The sequence below is a fragment of the Spermophilus citellus genome, assembly GCF_964194105.1.
Source record: "Spermophilus citellus genome assembly, chromosome: 12".
Taxonomy (NCBI): domain Eukaryota; kingdom Metazoa; phylum Chordata; class Mammalia; order Rodentia; family Sciuridae; genus Spermophilus; species Spermophilus citellus.
In genome coordinates this window covers 72,544,836-72,565,157 of record NC_138198.1, presented here as the reverse complement: position 1 = coordinate 72,565,157, position 20,322 = coordinate 72,544,836, and the positions used below count along the sequence as shown (strand labels likewise).

The 20,322-nt window shown below is 36.9% G+C and overlaps 1 long non-coding RNA gene across 10 annotated transcripts in view; it reads right to left on the bottom strand.

Annotated features, from left to right (window-relative positions):
* Positions 1–20,322, bottom strand: part of LOC308631583 — a 186,775-nt gene that overhangs the window by 109,147 nt on the left and 57,306 nt on the right. For all 10 annotated transcript variants that reach the window (XR_014018263.1, XR_014018264.1, XR_014018265.1 and 7 more), the window contains exon 2: positions 4,862–4,973. This is a non-coding gene — a long non-coding RNA (uncharacterized lncRNA). The remainder of the gene's footprint in view (positions 1–4,861; positions 4,974–20,322) is intronic.

Sequence of the window (20,322 nt, the reverse complement as noted above, 5' to 3'; positions counted from 1 at the left end):
AACTTCACATATTCTCGTGGCTGAATAGTATTCAATGGAATATATGTGCCATATCTGTATCTATTTATGAGTTGATGAACATATGTTATTTCCATTTCTTGGTTATTACTGAGATGAAATGGGATTCCAGATGCCTCTTTTATTTACTGATTTCATTTCCACTGGTTATATATCTACTGGTGGCGCTGCTGGATCATAGGGCAGTTCTATTTTTAATTTTTAAAGAGCCTTCATACTTTTTTCCATATGGCTATACTAATTTACAGTCCCACCAAAAGTGTACAAGGGTTCCCTTTTCTCTATCACCTGCCAGCACTTGTTACCTTTTATCTTTTTGATAATGGTCATTCTTACTAGAGTTAGATGCTATCTCAATATGGATTTGATTTGCACTGATCAATGATACTTAGCTTTTTTTTCCTCATATACCTCTTGGCCATTTCTATGTCTTTTTTTTTGAGAAATGAATGTTTAGATCTACAATCTAGTTTTTCTTGGTGTGTGTGTGTGTGTGTGTGTGTGTGTGTGTGTGAACTCACATGCATGCACACACACTAAGGAACAAACCCAGGGTGTTGAGCATGCAAGGCTAGTATTCTGCCACTGAGCCCCATCCCAGCTATATCTCATCTCCCATTTTAATAGGACTTTTAAGGGATTTTCTTGCCATTGAGTTTTTGGAATTCTTTATATATTCTGGATTTTTCCTTTTTTTTTTTTTTTTTTTTTTTTGCACCAAGGATTAACCCAGGGGCATTTAATCACTATGATACTTAGCTTTTTTTTCTCATATACCTGTTGGCCATTTCTATGTCTTCTTTTAAGAAATGAGTGTTTAGATCATTTCTAAGATACGGAGCCCTTTTTATTTTTTATTTTGAGACAGGGTCTCACTGAGTTGCTAAAGCAGCTTTGAATTTGCAGTATTTCTCCCTCAGCCTCCGGAGTCACTGGAATTACAGGCGTGCACCACCACACTTGGCTATATTCTAGATGTCAACCCCTTTTCAAATAAATAGTTTGCAAATATTTACTCTCATTCTGTGGGTTGTCTCTTCACTGAGATGATTTTCTTTACTGTGCATTTAGTTTGATACAATCCCAAGAAAGGATTCTAAATGTTTTCACCATAAAGAAATACTAAATGTTTGAGAATGTAGATACATTTAACCTACTTACACAATCTATACATGTATCAAAATATCACAGGGTACCCCATTTACATGTACAATTTTTGTGTTTTATTTACCATTAAAATAAATTCACTGTAACTTCTCCATTCAACCCTAATCTCTCATAATCCCCTCTAATAATGCCTATATTGGATCTTTCTGGCTAGGCATTTTGTAGGGAAATTTCTGATTTGTCTGTGTTTTCACTAATAATCCTCCCTCTTCCTGAGGAGCTGTATCCACCCACAACTACTAGTATTTTGACTGTCTGGTTTTCACTCCTCCCCCCCCCCACAACCCCCAGTTCTGGGGATGGAACCCAGGGCCTCCTGCATACTAGATAAGTGCTCTACCACTTAACTGCATCCCCAGGCTGATTTGTCTGATTATTATCCTCAGACTGTTGGTTCCAAATATCACAAAGTATGCCCTGGTATATTTATATAGAAGAGCACTTCATAAAACAAGAAATTAGTAAGTGGCAGACTGCAGAAACATGCTCTGGTAGAGGCCTGGAGAAGGGAACACAGACAGGACTATGCCACTGAAGTAGTCTGTTCAGGATCACTGGATTCCTTCAGTCACTTGTGCAGTGTGGTCACCCCATACTACCTGCATTAAGCTTCACAGTGGCTGTAAGAAGTCATAGATACACATCCCAACTGCCAAGGAGAGGTTTATTTCCCTTTGGCCTCCACAAAGGGAAGTGCATGGCCTGGGATCCCCCAAACCATTCCTGTTAGTTTGTTTTGTTGTTGTTGTCATTTTTGTTTGTTTGTTTTTCTTATTGCTGAAGAGAACAGACTGAAAGAACAAAGCCACACAGCTGCAAAGAGGTCATCACAGGGAGTGTGACTGCCAACTGAATCAAACCTACCTGCTTTGCAAGTAGCCCAACAACCTGGCAATTATTCTAGGCAATGTGGAAAGAAGGCTGACATCTCAATCTTCAGTGACAATGCAGACAGGACAGAAGGTCACATCTGGGGAGCCTAGTCTAGACTAGTCTCTGGTGTACCTTGCTCATGCCTGTTTCACACACTCACACACTATTCAACCATGTGCTTGGACTCTGTGTCCACATGTGTTTTACATTTAAGTACCTAGAAGAAGAAAACTTATATTCTTTGAAACATGGCCTGTAATAAGCACAGGAAATATTGAGTACTGTACAGGGTCTCTTTAAACTGCCTGGTACAAGATTCAGCACAGAGATGAGCATATTAAAATTCTTAATAATTATTTATTGAGGACAAAAACTTTGAGGTATATTCAACAGGGTAAAGAAGAAACAGAAAACCAAACAGAACTGCACAACAGAGGCTAAGAACTAAAATGTCAACTAATCTATATTTTACCAGAATTTCTAAAGCATTTTCACATACCTAAAATATAAACTTATCATTTTGAAAATCAAAAACAGTAAAGAAATACTGCAACAGGAAAGCTGCACAGGGCAGACCCATAGCATATCTGTCAGTGATGCCAAAATAAAATGGAAGGAGATGGGCCAAAATAGGAGGCGGGAAAGGTAAGTGAAGCCAAAAATCCAACTGTGCAATGGGTCCCAAAATGAAAGAGTATATATGCAGCCAACAAGAAAACAGAATTATAAATGAAGACACAGAGAATGGTATTATTCCACCACAAACTTTAGCACCTACAGCCAAAGCAAAATTATATGCTGAGATTGTTTTTAAAAGGGCATTTTAAAGAGAAGCAAATTTAACCATTTAAAACTTGGTTTTAAATTTAATGGTTAAATTTTTAAATGGTTAGGAGAGTACTGCAGTTAGTCTGCAGATACATAAGAATTAATCCTGTGGATTTCAACCTTGTGTATGTTATGGAGACAGAATGAGAACAAAGTTTGAAGCTTACTGATCATGTCCTTATGTAGACTGTACCAAACCTCTCTCAACACTCTTGCTCAACAACCCTTTTATGCAGGAAGTACTGCATTCATCTAATTGATGAACACATGAAAACTTTGAGAGGTAACAGAAGTTTCTCAGGATTATTTTAGTTAATGACAGAAAGCACTAATCAAATCAGGATGTGTCTGTTTTCAAAGCTTATTTCACACCTATATTTCTTCTTAAAATGTATAAAAGCAAAGCATATAAAGGAAAATATCTGCCTGTATACCTTCAAAATAATATAGACTCACATAGAAAAGACAACTCTTATCCACCTCAACTTTTCTTTTACACGTATTGGATAAAGTTAGAGATCACTGGCTAACCCTCAATGGGTGTGTTACACTATCACTCTACAATTATTAAATTTTTCCAAACATTTTCAATTAAATGCATATGGATAAACAAACATCTATAACCCCTTCCAAACTAGCTAGGTCTGGTATTCTACTAAGCCAAAGATCTATAAGACTGCTCCACAGTATTTTACTCATCACCATGTTTCTGGAATCTGCCCCTTCCAACAAAGCATCAAACTCCTACATTACTTTTTCCTTCAAAGAAGGGTTATAAAATTAAGAATTAATGAAGATTAATAAAAAATAGACACAATAGATTTTAAACCAAGGGTATCCATCCAAGTTATCAAAAGCATGGAAAACATATTCTTTACCAAGTGACTATATCTAAGAAGCCAAAGGACATCTAAGCTGAGTAGGTAGTTTTGTGAGTATTATTTTCATGATTCACAAGTTCATATCAAACATTCATAAAACCGAAAGCCAGGCACTACTGCATTTCCTACTTCTAGAAATCACAGGAATATATTTTACAAAAAGAAAAAATTTCAGAAGGGACAACAGAAGAGATGTTTGAAATCATAATGCAAGATTTATATGATCCTGAAATTTTTAAAAAGTTTCAATAAAACTCACTTTGGTTTATTGACTCAGACAGGAAATTTGGGTAATCTTTATGAAATTTTCAATAAGTGTTGAAACCAAAATATATTAAATTAGTTATAAATGTGTGTAAAAATTGGTGGGAGGAACAGGAGGGAGGGAAAAAAATTCTAAGTGCTATTAAATTTAGAAAATACCAGACAGAAAAGTCATTTGATCAACAAATATAATAAAATATATAATTATAATAAATAATGTATGTGTGCCAGGCTGTGTGCTAACCAAGGATACATCTTCTCCCAAAGAGGTGAAGGGTTAACTGCAAGAATCTAACACCTGGTGGACAAGACTGGCCTACTCTCAAAAGGTCAGAAAACTAAGCACACATATGGCTCTGTGTTTGAGAAGTGTACAATCTCGGGGAAGGGGAGAAACATACAACAGAGAGCTTGTGTTCTGGCCAAAGGACAATGAAAGGTACCAAATTCAAGAAGGGACAGAAGAAGGGACAGAAAACTGTCACTTGCTTTGGCTCACCCTCTCTGGAGGGAGCCATACTGTCCCTTCACTTCCTTAGACTATGTCATCCTTGTTACTCTGGAGCCTCAAACTTTTCTCTCTAATCCATCCTCCTGGAATAACCTTAAAACCTCTTATCACAGAGCAAGCTCCTGAGACTCTCATGTCTCAGCTCATGCATCACTTCCTAAGCAAAGGCTTCTGTGACCATCCCAACCCACCCCAACCAAATAAGGTCCCTCCCTGTCCCCATAGCAGTTGCACCTCACAATGGCAGCACTCAATACATTTGTCATTATATATTCCATGTCAAGGAAGCACCAAAAATCAAGAAAGAGATTACTATTACCTGCAGAGGAAGCTGTCGAAAAGTGCTCACAGAGGAAGAACCAAGCTCTAGGATGTGAAGCATGGAGGTCTCCCCAGATGGCTACTAGGTGTCCGTCACTGTGTGGGTCACACTACAAAGACAAGTCTCAATTAATCCACTTAATTCTCACAGTAACTCCATAGGAACAAGCTGTATTCACTTCCCAAATGAAGCACCTGGGTTTTAGAGATAATATAATTTCTCCCTAAAGTCACATGACATGTACATGAAGTAATTAGATTTCCAGATACAAGTTCAATTACAAAATTTCATGTAAACAAATGTGATTCCAACTCCCTTCATTTTCAGATGAGGGAATCAAGAACCTAGGACATGAAATTGCTTTCCTAGAGTGGCATGCATGGTCAATAAAGGCAAACTGTGGCACTGACAACAATATTGAGAAATCAGAACTGAAGATCCATTGGAATGAAAACCCAACCAAGGTAAATACAGGGGTGGTGGGATAAAGAAAAGCCCAATGATATGCTAACAACTTAGACAACTGACAATGGTGAGAGACATAAGGAGATAACACAGGTGAAAATGACAGGAGACAAATCAGGCATATGATTAGAAATGTCAGATTTATCTTGAAGGTGCGGAAGGAAAGCTATGAGCCAAGTTGTACAGCCCCACATTTGCAGAGTCAGTAGATCATGTTGGAAAGGTAAGCTGGGAACAAAGTGATATTGGCTTTGGTTGTTAATTAAGCAAAGACTTCTTAGTCTTCCTCTAAGCCAGGGCTCCCCAGCCTTCCTCATGCCATAGCACATGTACACAGAACCCAAATCTGCACATCTCCCTGGGGTCAGTGGGTGTGAAGTCAAGAGTCTATCCTTCTGGAGGGACAGTTTCAAGGTACCCATTTGGGGCATATCAGCCTTGCTTACTGCCAGGCTGTGCCATAGCACTAAGAACATGCAATCATCATTCCTGCCACAAGGGAACTTGCTTCATCTTATCTTTTCAGGTCTTGGATACTGGACTATGAATGTTTGAAGGCACAGTTCAATTTTGTTCCAGTCAAAGGTGAGAAGGCAGCAATTCTAGGTAGGCATGTGCTCACTCAAAAGTAAAGAAATTAGATGAAATCAACTGCAGTCATGAGATGGCAGATATTTTGTACACATTTGTGCTGAAGTTGACCAACAGGAGAGGAGGATAAATTGGGGACACAGCAAAAGGAAGATAAGAAAGTCAGGAGTTAGAAGATCTAAAATATAAAACAGAAAGTCTTCCATGCTGTAATGACCAATAAAGAGCTATTCTGAACCCCTGAGCAGAGACTGGTGATACAAGGAATATTATCCTATTTGAAGCTAAATAGCATCTGTCACAATAAAGAGGCCAGGGACAGCCACTGAGCACACAGGTGGTTTCACAATTAGGAAAAAAGGTTAATTCCACAAAGCACTTTGGAGGGAGATTTGGTGATTTAAAAGATGTTACAAAATAGCTTGTTTTACTAAGAGGTTTAGAAATCATTTGAATATTTTCTTAAAACATAAAAACAACAAACACTTAAAGATGAACAACAGACTTGTATTTAAATTTATCTTATCAGAACTTAAACTTATCCCCACCATATTTCCTTCTACTATTATCAGAGTGATAACAAAGAAAAATAAGCTTTAGTTAAAAGTTAAAGTTATCCTGTAATTCTAATTTCCCCAGCAAAACCTAGAAAAACATTATGCTTTGGGGATTTATACAGAAATCCTTATCAAGTAGGATACCAGGTCTTAAGGCCTAAAGTGAAAAAGGACTTTGGGTAAGAAGTCAAAAAGTAAGTTACCAACATCAACTGCCATTATAGTGGCAGACAGCAGATTTCTTAAGTCATCTGCAAACACAGGTTTTTATCAGACTCGCTATGAATTTTTTAAATGCTTGACAAAGCAGAGACAGGTTTGGCCTTGGGAGGCACACAATTTCACTTAAAAGCAGAATTGTTTAGGAATTTCAGCAAAGATTGTTTTGTTTTAGGCATATCTATGCTTTATAAGCCACAAAGCACTAGTTTCAGGAAAATTATTGTTAAAGTAAGGAAATCTGCCAGCAAGCCCCACCTTTCTGCACATGACCCCTATAAACACAACCTGTCCATCACCTCCTCAAAAAAGCTCAAACTATGAACAGCATATGAGTTCAGATCATAATTACACTTAAATAGGGCTCCAAATCCTACTGCAGTCAAGACACGTACTTCCTTCATGGGCCCAAGAAATTAAAACACACACACACACACACACACACACACACACACACACACGTGTGTGTGCACACACATCATAATCCCACTTAAAATAAAAATATTACTAGCTCATATCTTTTAATATTCCAAATTATACAAGGAGACCAAGAATGTTTTGGATCGTAGAGAGAAAGGCAATTAATGAGGTATTTCTATTTAAAGACCAAATCCCTATCAAAACTGCTTGACAAAAAAATGGTGGTTTTTAACACACACAGCTTGCAGTAGCGCTGCCAACAAAAACAGTGGGTGGTAATTCTGCCAGCTAAAATGGTGCTGTAATGGGGGTAAGGGCAAGAACGACTGTCCCTCCCAACTCCCTCTCCAGCAGCTACAGCTAGCCCACATCCCATCCTGTGGCTGCACAGCCCACCAGTTCTTCATAAGGCCATTGCATGGGGAGCAGGGGTGCTTTTCTAGGCTAGGAACTCCAAAGGCCACTGTTAAAGCAGCTAGGAGGCCTAAAACCATGTCACTTGTAAGTGAAAATGTTTCTCAGATGTGACTGTCTCATCCTAAGTAAATTTAGACTTTTTAAGTTGTAATCAAGAAGATCAACAGAGGAATTCTAAAATCATCCTAAACACCAGCAAACTGGTCTTAACTTTTTCCAGAAGAAGTTGGTGGTTAGCCTCTCAGGGAGGTTTCTCAAGAGCCCCTCTCCAGGGACAGCAATGAGAGGTGTGGGTTCCTATGTCAATGACTCTACCTCCTGTTTTTCAAGTCATTCATTAAAGGGTGGCAATGAGGATTTTGGGTGCTGTTAAATATTAATCCAGCACTCTCATGAATGATGCTGGGATTTACACCTAGTTTTGTTTCTGGAATTACTTTGGATTATATTAGCCAAAATGGGCAGAGAACTCAAATCTACCTTGGTTAAACAAGATACCTTATCCGAATCTTATTCTCCCAGCTACAGTATGTGGGCATAGGTAGGAATGATATGGCAGCTCTACTTCACAATGTCCCCAGAGACCCCAAGCCCATACCTCCAGTCCATAATTGTACAGCCCTCATCCTGTCAGGCTGGGGCTCTGGTCAGCACACTCCCATCCCATGCAGAAGGACGGAGGCAGAAGGGAAAGAAGGGTACATTCCATCCTCAACTGGCCAGTGGTGAGTGTTCTGCATAGCACGTCCACGTGTACCCCAGTTACAGATTCACTGTTCAATACAGGGTTATAAGCTACATTCAATATTTAAATTTAAATTGAAACTAATTAAATTTACCTAAAATTAAACATTTATTCCTTAAAGACAGTAACCATATTCCAGGTGCTCAGCAAACTCATATGCAGATTTGCTACTGTACTAGACAATTCCATCACCACAGGGGCTCAACTGGACAGTTCTGGTTCTGGAGCCTAAGTATCACATTGCTACACCCACTGCAAGAGGGGCTCTGAAGTGCAGTCTTGATGGTGGGGAACCATGTACCCAAATAACATCAGATAATCCCCGTCCTATAGAAGAAGAGAAGAAAACAGCAGGAACTTCAGTCTTTCCTGGAAGCTTCAAGGTGTTACATACAAAAAGACCATCTTCAGATGGACTTTTAATCTTTCAAGCAATCCTTACATAAAAATAGCACACAGAAATGCCAATTGTTATGGGTCAAATGTGTCCCCACAAGATCCATGTCCTATTTAGAAAGATGATTATTGCAGATATAAGCAGTTCAGAGGAAGTCACTCTGGAGTTGGGTGGACCCTTAATCCAATGTGGCTTATGTTCTCATACAAAGGGGAGACTGACACAGAGGCCCCACACAAAAAGAATGTCAAACGAACATGAAGGCAGAGAGGCACCTACAAGTCAAGGGGCAGCAAAGATGGCCAGGAAACTAACAGAAACCAAGATAGAGGATCCTCCCTTACAGCCTTCAGGATTAATTAATCTTGATCGTGGGTTTCTAGGCTTCAAAGCAGGCAATCAATTTCTAGTTTTTAAGCATTTTGTCACAGGAGGCCTAATTCACTCATATGCCACAGAAGACGGTACGTAAAATCCATTTTTCTGTAAAAGAATTCCTGGCTTCCTCCCCTCTTTCTCCTCCAGTGCCTACACAATGCACACTTGGCATTCACTCCAGAATGCAGGTGAATGATTCTACATCAGTATCCTGGACACCCTTATATTTTCAATAAATGCATATGTTTAGGAGGAGTGTTTTGACCCTTTACATGTTTCCAGTAAAATAATTGATAGATTTAAAGAACAAAGCAAAACTTTCAAAGGATTCAGAGTTTGTTCTAGGATCAAAAAAAGTCAGAAAAAAAAAAAAAAGCTACTAGCCTGGGATTCTGGGATTCTGGAGGAAGACAAAATATCATGGGAACCAACAAGAGTTAATTGTTCTCAGCCATATGGTTGGCCTAAAATAACTTAGTCTTATTGTCACTGACTGATAGGCTGATCAGTTTTATTTCCGTTATTTATGTAATCCTTGCAACAACCCCAAAATTCCTACTTATTATTAAATTTTTCATAGTATAGAAGAACTTAGTAAACTAACCCAAGTTTCTCAGTACCAAAAGACAAAGGATTTGAGCCCGGGTTAATAAAATTCCAGTGCTCAATTTCTTTTAACCCCTAGAGATTAAATTTTCTCTGATTTGATCTTTTACACAATCTAAGGAAGAAAGAAATTGGCATTCTGGGTTTTAGCACTACTCTGACTTCAAAATCCTACTACCTTGATGGTCTTTCAACTAAAGTTTGAGATCTAAATGGATTTAGCTTTTATTTCCTGGGGAGGGGGGAACACATACATTTGAACTTCAAACAAATAACCTTTGGAGAGTATACCAGGCTCAGCTGAAAATGGGCTTAGAGGGACAGAGATGTAGCTTAGTGACAGAGCACAAGTTCAGCATGTGCAAGGCCCAGGTTCAATCACCAGCTATGAAATGGGGCAGGAATGGGTGAGGATAGAAAAAAGATAATGTCTTTGAACAAAATTATTTTAATAGTAGCTCTAGTTACTCAGTCATCTCATAATTGCTGGGGAAGGAGTATCCAATACAGTTCTCAATTTTAGAGAAATAAACAGAGGACCATAGGAACAACAACAACAACAACAACAACAACAACAACAAAAACCCTAGTTTTTGATTCATTTATTCATTTAATGACTATTTACTTATTTCCTACCATGTGCCAAGCACTGTTTGTTCTGGATATTTAGAATATATTTTAATAGGTGAGACAAAATAAATAATAAGCATAACAAATAAGCTCATTATATGGTTCTTAAATTCTGCTGGGGGCCAAGGGATGACAGAGCCCTCTCATAGGTATTGGGAGTGTGGGGCAGTTGCACTACTTTATTTTTACGTAAGATTTTCTGAAATATGGCAGATAATTACTCCACCTCACTCCCACACTGTGCTTCTTGAAGAAATGCCTCTCTACAGAATAAAAGACTTTTCCCCCTTTAAATTCAGTTTCCTAAATTTTATCATCTTTTAATGCCTTAGGACAAAACCTTTAGCACTCAATATTCATTCTGAGTACTTATCTTGCCTTTAAGACTTACAGGCATTAGAATGCTGATGGGAGTAATTAATGGATGACATTGCAGAAGATAATGCTAAGTGAACTTAGCCAATCCCCAAAAAACAAATGCTGAATGTTTTCTCTGATATAAGGAGGCTGACTAATAGTGGTAAGGAGGGGGAACATGGGAGGAAGAGATGAACTCTAAATACGGGAGAGGGGTGGGAGGGCAGGGGCGGGGGCAGGGGGTTAGCAAGGATGGTGGAATGTGAGGGACATCATTATCCAAAGTACATGTATGAAGATACGAATTGGTGTGAACATACTTTATATACAACCAGAGATATGAAAAATTGTGCTGTATATGTGTAATAAGAATTGTAATGCATTCCGCTGTCATTTATTTTTAAAAAATCAATAAAAAAATAAAAATAAAAAAAAAAAAAGACTTACAGGCAAACAAATACACTAATTCCTTTATAACAGAAGCCAGCATTCTCCAACAGATTTTGGGCATTTTGATCTTCAAATCTGCAGGCATATATAATCTGATTTTTTTTCTTAACTTGATTTTATTTATTTTTCACAAGACCTTTTTAAGAAGCTCTACTGAGTAATTCTTTAAAATGTACAGTCTTCTTTAGGCTTTAAAAAGGATTTCCCTCAGTCAGTCTAAATAACATAAACCCAAGTGTGATGCTTTCCCACTAACTGCAGAAAAACCTAAGTCAGAAGCCTGATTTCATGGTAATCATTCCCATTTGTTTGATGAATTTTGAGTTATTTCAGAATACTCATAAACCCTTTTAGATAAGACCACACTAAGCCCATAATAAGAGCTGCTAAATAATTTGTTCTACTTTTATGTAAATACACATATTATTAATTTTGATAGTTTGTATGGAGGCTCTTAGTCTGTAATTTAAAAGAACATAGGTTTCTCTATAAAATCAGTCCACAAACCAAAGCAAGCAAGAAATAATTACACTATATATACATTTCTTCTTTTTGGTTTTATTTCCAAAATATTTAAGGGGCAATACACTGACATTAAATCAATTACATACTTGTATATGTAGTCAATTTATTAAATGAAGTGAGAGTTTCATTTTTCTGATTTGTTAAAATACCAGGTTTTAGCCAGTCTCCCTTTTTAAAAGTAGTATTATTCAAATTTTGTTATGCAACTGTCTCTCTATATCCGATGTTTTGGTATTTCACAATTACTGGTAAACAGACAACTCTTAGACATTAGGTTTTTAGACTGTTGTAAAAAATTTCATTTAAAAATGCAGTGGAATATATGAACTTTCATTTATATAGCATGATACAGTACACCAAATATTTTCACACAGATTATCTTATTACATCCTCACAACAGTGTATTAAATTTGGTAAGATAGGCACTGCAATTGTTGTAGTTGAGAAAAACCAGGCAAAGAAAAGTTTAATGACAATTGGTGACCACACAGGTAGCAAGTGGCATAGGTAGCAACTGGATGCTTGGATCCTTTTCCTTTTCCCTTAGGCTGTTCAGAACAGCTTGAAGCTTAATTAAGCACTGGACTCTACTCAATTCAGACCAACAGTCCAATTTTTAATGGTTATGTGACAAATATACATGTTTCCTAACATCTTTGGCCCTCTCTTTTCTCATCCATTGGGCCCCAAATGGTCTTGAACTCCTGGACTAAGTGATCCTCCTGCCTTAGCTTCCCAAGATGTTGAGACTTTAAGTGTCCACCTGGCTCTGAGAATTAAATCAGATAAAGCATATATAGTGCCCAAAGGCAAATATCTTCTATGTAAATCAATTTAATTTCCTATTTTAAAGTTATATGTTTACATTTAGGAGATCATTAACATTTTTTTTTTAAATTTACTCTTTCCACAATCAATCTTTGCAAATCTCTCATACTACTAGCTGGTTAAGATTAAAGTGTACTTCAATGTCTTTGTGTTATGGGGCCACTGCTTAGAAAACACACTAAGTCCTAATCCAAAACAAAGAATTTCATTTTATCTATCTTTTCCTGGCCAGGGACACTTCTGACAGAGTCCCAGTGGCTCTCTGAAAGAAGAATGTGACCCCAGAAATCCTTCAGATCAACTTATACAGCCAATTAAACTTCTCACTTGACTTTTCATTTCAAGTAATAGACATCAAAGGCAACAGAGAAATAAATATAGGTACTAAAAAGAAATGCCATGATATAAGGTTCTAGGGCATTTACACTTTTCAGTCTTTCAGCTCATGATAGGAAAAATAACTGGTAAAGAGAATTCACTGATGAAAAAAAAATGGATTTTTCAGGGCCTAGGGTTATGGCTCAGCAGTAGAGCAAACTTGTCTAGCACGTGTGAGGCCCTGGGTTCAATCCTCAGCACCATGTAAAAATAAAATAAGGGTATTGTGTCCAACTACAACTAAAAAATACATTTTTTTAAAAAAATGGATTTTTCAGAGAGAATGTGAGGTGAAGATTGGTCAGCCATCTTTAATGGACTATACAACACAAATGACAAAGTCTTCATGGGGCACTATAACACATGCCAAGAAAAAAATGCACACTAAATCTTTAAGTTCAAATATTATCATTTATTAAAATCAAATATAGTGATGTTCTCCCAATTTTAGCTAGACTCCTGGCTACCTGGAGTATACACTGAATTTCTCAGTCTTCCTTCAAGCAAAAAGTGCTCCCATAACTAAGTTCTGGCCAATGGCAATGAAGTATTATGTGACTGCTTCCTGACCCCACATCACACTCCAGTTCATACTGCCCCATCCTCTTCTCCCCACTTCTGTCCTTCATTACATACTTCTCCAAGCCAGCTAAAAGAAAGACATGATAGCTAGGTCTTGAGCAGGCATCTTGGGCCCTCAGCTGCCACTCTGGAATTTATTGGGATTTGGATCTGAAAAGACTGTGGTCCTACTGAGAGGTGGGGCCTAGTGGGAGGAAGTTATGTCAGTGTGTGTGGGGGGGTGCCCTTAAAGGGAAGATTTGTCCCACCACCCCCTTTCCTCTTTCTTGGCTTCCCAGCCACCATTAAATGAACAGGACTTCTTCCCATATTCCTGCCATGATGTACTACTGTGCCACCACAGGCCCAAAGCAATAGGACCAAGAGACTATGGACTAAACCTCTGAAACTGTAAGCCAAACTGAATCTTTCCTCCTTAAAAGTCATTTGTCTCAGGTATTCTGTCACAGTGACAGAAAGCTGACTAACATAAGACTATAGGGAGAGTAAGAGAGAAGGAATGTTCAGACTACTTACCTCTGCACTCTCTTTACTTGAATGAAAAATATATTCTACTTGCCTACACCATTCTCACTTTGTATTCTCCATCATCTTGGGCTGCATCTAATCCTGATTAATACATAAAGTTTTAAACCAATAATTTCCATCAAGACATTACAATATGTCTTCTTATTGGATTTTCTAGTTTCCAAAACAAAAGGAAAAAAAAAGCGTGCTTTGCCTCTACAGATATATAAATTAACCAGGATGGCAACACACAGCAACTCTATCAGGACAGTTCTTGAATCAATTTTTTGGCAACTGCCAAACATTACATGAACTGGAGAGAAGCATGAGTAAAGTGTGGTCTCCTTTTCCTTGTTTTCCTCATATCACTTCTCATCACTCAAAATCAATGGATCAACTTTTACATACAATTAAACTTCTCACCATGTAGTCTTTCTCTTCTCCTTTAAATCCCCCAAGATACTAGAGGGTCACAGATTCCACATAGAACCTCTAAATGAAGGTAAATAGTGAAATCAAATGAAAGCTATTCCTGAGTTAGGAGACCTGTATTTTTTATTCTTGTTTTTCTGCAGATCATTTAGATGGCCTTGTTGTGACATTCATACACCCATGTTAGAGCCCAGATTTCTTAGCTGTGAATGAATAGCACTGGATGAGATCTTTATATATTAACTCAAGGATTCTATGGTCCTACAATAATACTTCTTAAAGTGTCTGAAGGGCTCTAGTATCTATGGATACTTGCAATAACAATCAAGATTGTTTCAATTCAGAACATCCATATGTAGGAATAAGCTACTAATCTTATACCCTGGTATCCTCACAATATTATTTCTATAGTTCTACTACTAAATTTGAAATTTATTTTTATCATTAATAAAAAAACTTGGGGGTATGTATCAAAGGGCCATGAAGACTCTGAAAAGAATTTATTAGATATTGAATGTTTTCAAACCAGTGTCATAATCTTAAACCCATAAACAAAACAACAGCTTGATGGAGAATTGCTATTCCCTTTTAGAGTGAGTAAATTTCGCAAGATAAAAGTTGTTAAATACAATTTAATTCACTCTGGAGTATAGTTAAATAGATATGATGGATGGCAAATAGTCTTGATCTTTTCCATTGGAAAAATTATGATTGATGAGTGATGCTCACTGATGAATCTCCAGGCAGAGGCTGTGTTTGAACTCTTTGTCTGTATCAAGAGCTTCCAATCAACAGTTGTTCCACATCCATCTCCATCAGACCAAACTGACACTCTGCAATTGTGATGAAGGAGAATTCCAGAAACCTTACAAAATAAGTCATTGGTATTCAGTGTGATGTGAAGTGCAATCAACATGTCAGGGAGGCGAGATTGTCTCAACAAATTTGCAGTATTTTGGATGCTGAAGGAAGCTTCTTACATGACCTTCTCTCCAGCAGAGGAAAAAATATTTCTGGCTCCATAATTACTTGCCTTTAGGGAAGGGATTTACTATGAGGCACTGATACAGAAATTTCACACTTCAGGTTCCACATTTCCTGAGTAATACAATAGCCACAGATAAATGACTTTTAATTAGTCATTTCAAATTGAATGAAGAGTGATACACACCAGCTAAACTGCATAGTCCAGGAGAAAGGCTGTGCTTTAGGTAACAATCCAGGTTGTTAGTTGAGTGCTACCCACACTGAGCACATTCAGGTTCCAATATTTTGAGTTTATGATAATGTAGACGTTCTCTGCTGCCACATTATAAAGTTGCTTTGTAACTTGGTGGGGAGGGAAGATAGGAACCCTAAAAGCACAGAAAGATATCCTTTTAACATAGAAATGCCAGGCTATTAAACACTGAGCAACAATTTATGTATCAAATTTGTAAGCAAATTCATAGACAAATTTGCTCAATAGAGAAAAAAAATGAAGGAGGCTGACTCATTGTGGGGTAGGGAGGGGAAGAATGGGAGGAATAGATAAATAGTAGATAGGGCAGAGGGGTGGGAGGAGAAGGAAGAGGGCAGATGATTGGCAAGGATGGTGGAATGTGATAGACATCATTATCCAAAGTACATGTATGAAGACACGAATTGGTGTCAACATATTTTATATACAATCAGAAATATGAAAAATTGTGCTCTATATGTGTAATAAGAATTGTAATGCATTCCAATGTCATTCATTTTTTTAAAAAATCAATTTAAAAAAAGAAAATGGCATCTCATTTTCTGAATCACACATCCTCTGGTGACATCTTTTTGAAAACTAAGGAATGATGACTCTTTCAAGTTACCATGTGTTTTCTCATAATGGTGAGAGTCCACTTTCATTTCCCAGAGTCCATTCTGGCCCTTACAAACTTTTATTACTTAAGCACAAAATATGTGCAATAATTGGACCTTCTACATATACACAACCCAAGAATGATGATATAGGCTCCAGGTCTGACAAAAACTTAGGGTGAAAGCAGAATTTTTCTATAATATTTTACACTTGAAAGGAATTTCATATAAGCATTGAAGTAAATGTAGAATATATTTTTCATTCATGGAATACAGTTGAGACAACTTCAACAACACAGAAATGTTCAAAAGATTGATCTTAATTCATTATTTTATCACTACAATAAAAATGAAACTAAGACTTAAGTTTAGGTTAGCTTTAGATGGTTCTATATGATTTTATTTTTTTAATTCTTCAAATTAGAGATATTTTAAAAAGAAAGTAGTTAATGAGGATAATAGCTGAAGCGATAAACTCAAATGTGTGTTTTAGAATGATTTAAAACAACCACTTACAGTGCCTCTAGAACTGGAAATATGGTAAATAAAACTAAAAGTCCTAACACAATTTTCAATTGTCCAACTTAACTGGATATTAAAATTTCCTTCTGACATGAAGTCTACTTTGTCTATATTTAGTGTTTTGTACTGTTTGTTTTTCTTCAGCCTTACTACAAAATAAATGCAAATTTTAAGTGCAACAGTTCTGCCTATAACAGAAAATTTAAAAAACAGAGATAGAAGTAATATGCAACTCAAGTACTAGCCTGGAGCATACTATATAATCTGTCCTGAGACCATGATAGAGGAATTTGTGTGTGCTGTATCAGGGACACACAGTCATCTGTGCAAATTTCTCAGTTTCAAAAAAAAAAAAAAAGAAGCTGTTAAGTGAGGAGCATTTTTTTCTCTATTAACTCTGATGTACAAGGAAGACAAAGGTATTTCATCAGGAACATCTCATTCAGAAATTTTGAGAGGAAATAACTTTCAAAAAGACGAATACCTAGGATTGGGAATGTAGTTCAGTTGTAGAGTACTCTCCTAGCTCAGGGTTCAATCCCCAGCACTGTCAAAAAAAAAAAAAAAAAAAAAAAAACAACCCAGTAATATTAATAGCTAGATTCTTGACAGTACTTCAGTACTTCATTTATGTAAATACATTTACATTGGGGTGAGTTTCACAAATAGCCTAAGACATAAATTGACTAATCCTGTTTCTACCAACTATAATAGAGTAATAGTGCTATTTTAGGTTTTAGAGAGTTATAAAAAAAATCCATGTTTAGCATGCAACAGGGCCTGGGTTCAGTCTCTGTCCACATACACAAAAAATCAGAATAATTGAACACACTGAAATACTATAAATATGAATCAAAAGACAGTCTTAAATATCAAAAGATCTGAATGTTTTTTAACTTCTTGTATTATGGTACAAAATAAGACTGGAAGAACTTAGGAAAACTTTAAAGAACAAGCTTGAGACTGGAGACAAGAAGATCTGGGTTCTAATCCCAAATTTGTTATTCACACTTACTGATTTTATGAACTTGAGCAAATTTCCTTAAACTGTGATACCCTCAATTTTAGTGCCTCTAACATATAAATGATAAAAATACCATAGAGTTACTTGGGAAATTAAATGAGATAACGTTAACAAAAAAACTGGCCTCATGCCTGGCACACAGTAAATGATCCTAAGTAATAGATATTTTTCAAACACTTAGAATAATTCCTTGGGGTTAAATTTCTCCCTTTTGGACTTGCTACAAAATTGCCAACACTTAACACAACACAGAGGAAAACCTATTTATCCATCTTCAAGTTATTCTAGAAATAAAAGTCAAGCACATACTCACTTTCCCACATCCAAATTGGGGGAAAATGATCATTTGGCTGTTTGTTTGGCCTTCTGTGTCTGCAAAACAGGTTTCCAACATAGATTCAACTTTGACATGCCATTGGCTTGCCACAAAAAAGTCAGTTACTTGCTGTCTCTCAAAAGACTCTTCAGCTGTGAAACTTCACAACAACAACAAAAATAAGAATATATAACTACGTGAAAATGAGGAGTCGAGATGTAACTCAGTGGTAAGTGATTGTTTAGCATGCCTGACACCCTGGGTTCAATCTGTAGTATCACAAAAAAAGAAAAAATCGTAAGTGATTAATACTAAAGATGGGATACATTCTTTACAAGCCAAAATAATTTAGTGAAGAATAAAAGCAATCTTTCAGGGTTACAAGTATCCACTCGATTAAAAAATAAATTGAAAATATAATCTCATTGCACATATACACAAAATACTGGCCTTTTCTCTGAAGTATGGTGGCATATAATAGGGTTAGAGGTTAAAAAGAAAATTCAGCTATTCTTAAGTTACTTGGTTATGGTCTCTTGTAGTCACCAGGTCCTTCTACCATACCTCTGATGGTTCTCCCAGCATCTACTTACATCCTGTCAATGACAGGGAAGTCACTACTCTTCAAATCACCCATTCCATTGTTTCATAGCTCTGGAAGTGTTACCAGCATCCTAGGTCAGAGGCCTGACTGCAGGGTGGGGAAAGAGTCCCAACTAACCAGCATGTACCAGCCATTCACCCCAAACACCAACAGAAAAGGTAATACTAAAAGCAGGAAAATAACTCTAATAAATATGGTCATATTAGGAAGGCAAAGTGAGATTCAGCACCTCAGCCTTGTTATCTGGGTACTGATAGGAGTCCTAGGTATAAATAGAGAAAGAAGGTTTTTAGTTTGAATCCATCCCATTTATTGGTTCTTGATTTTTCTTCTTGCTCATTAGGAGTCTTGTTCAGGAAGTTTATTCCTAAGCTGATATGGTGAAGATTTGGGCCTACTTTTTCTTCTGTTAGGTACAGGGTTTCTGTTCTAGTGCCTAAGTCTTTGATCCACTTTGAGTTTTGTGCAGGGTGAGAAATGGGGGTTTAATTTCATTTTTCTATATAAGGATTTCCAGTTTTCCCAGCACCACTTGTTGAAGAGGTTATCTTTTTTTCCAATGTATGGTTTTGGCATCTTTGTCTAGTATGAGATAACTGTATTTATGTGGGTTTATTTCTGTGTCTTCATTTCTGTACCACTGATCTACATGTCTGTTTTGGTGCCAATACAATGCTGTTTTTGTTATTATGTCTCTTTAGTATAAACTTCTTCTCAGCAAAGGAAACAATAATGTGAAGAGAGATCCTACAAAATGGGAGAAAATCTTCACTGCATGAACATCTCAAAGGATTAGTCTCCAGAATATATAAAGAACTCAAAAACTCAACACCAAAAAACCAAATAACCCAATCAATAAATGAGCAAAGGAACTGAACAGACATTTCACAGAATAAGAAATACAATTGATTAACAAATATATGAAAAAATGTTCAACATCTCTAGCAAATAGAGAAATGCAAATCAAAACTACGCTAAGATTTCATCTCACTCCAGTCAGAATGGCAATTATCAAGAATACAAGCAACAATAAATGTTGGTGAGGACTGGGGGAAAAGGTACACTCATACAATGCTGATAAGACTATAAATTGGTGCAACTACTCTGGAAGGCAGCATGGAGATTCCTTAGAAAACTTGGAATGGAACCACCATTTGACCCCACTCCTCAGACTATACCCAAAGGATTTAAAATCAGCATACTACAGTGAGGCAGCCACATCAATGTTTATAGCAGCTCAATTCACAATTGCTAAACTGTGGAACCAACCTGGGTATCCTTCAATAGATGAATTGATAAAGAAAATGTGCCATATATACACAGTGGAATATTACTCAGCCTTAAAGAAGAATGAAATTACGGTATTTGCTGGTAAATGGATGGAGCTAAAGAATATCAAGGTAAGCCAATCCCAAAGAACCAAAGGCCCAATGTTTTCTCTGATATGCAGATGCTAATTCACAATAAGAGTGGAGGGGGTGCTAGGGAAGAATAGAGATACTCTGAATTAGACAGAGGGGAGTGAAGGGAGGAGAGACTAATAGAATGAATCAGGTGTTATGATGCTATGTGTATATATGATTATATAACTAGTGTAAACCTACATCAAGTACAACCAGAAGAATGAGAATTTATACTCTATTTATGTATCATGTGTCAAAATGTGTTCTAT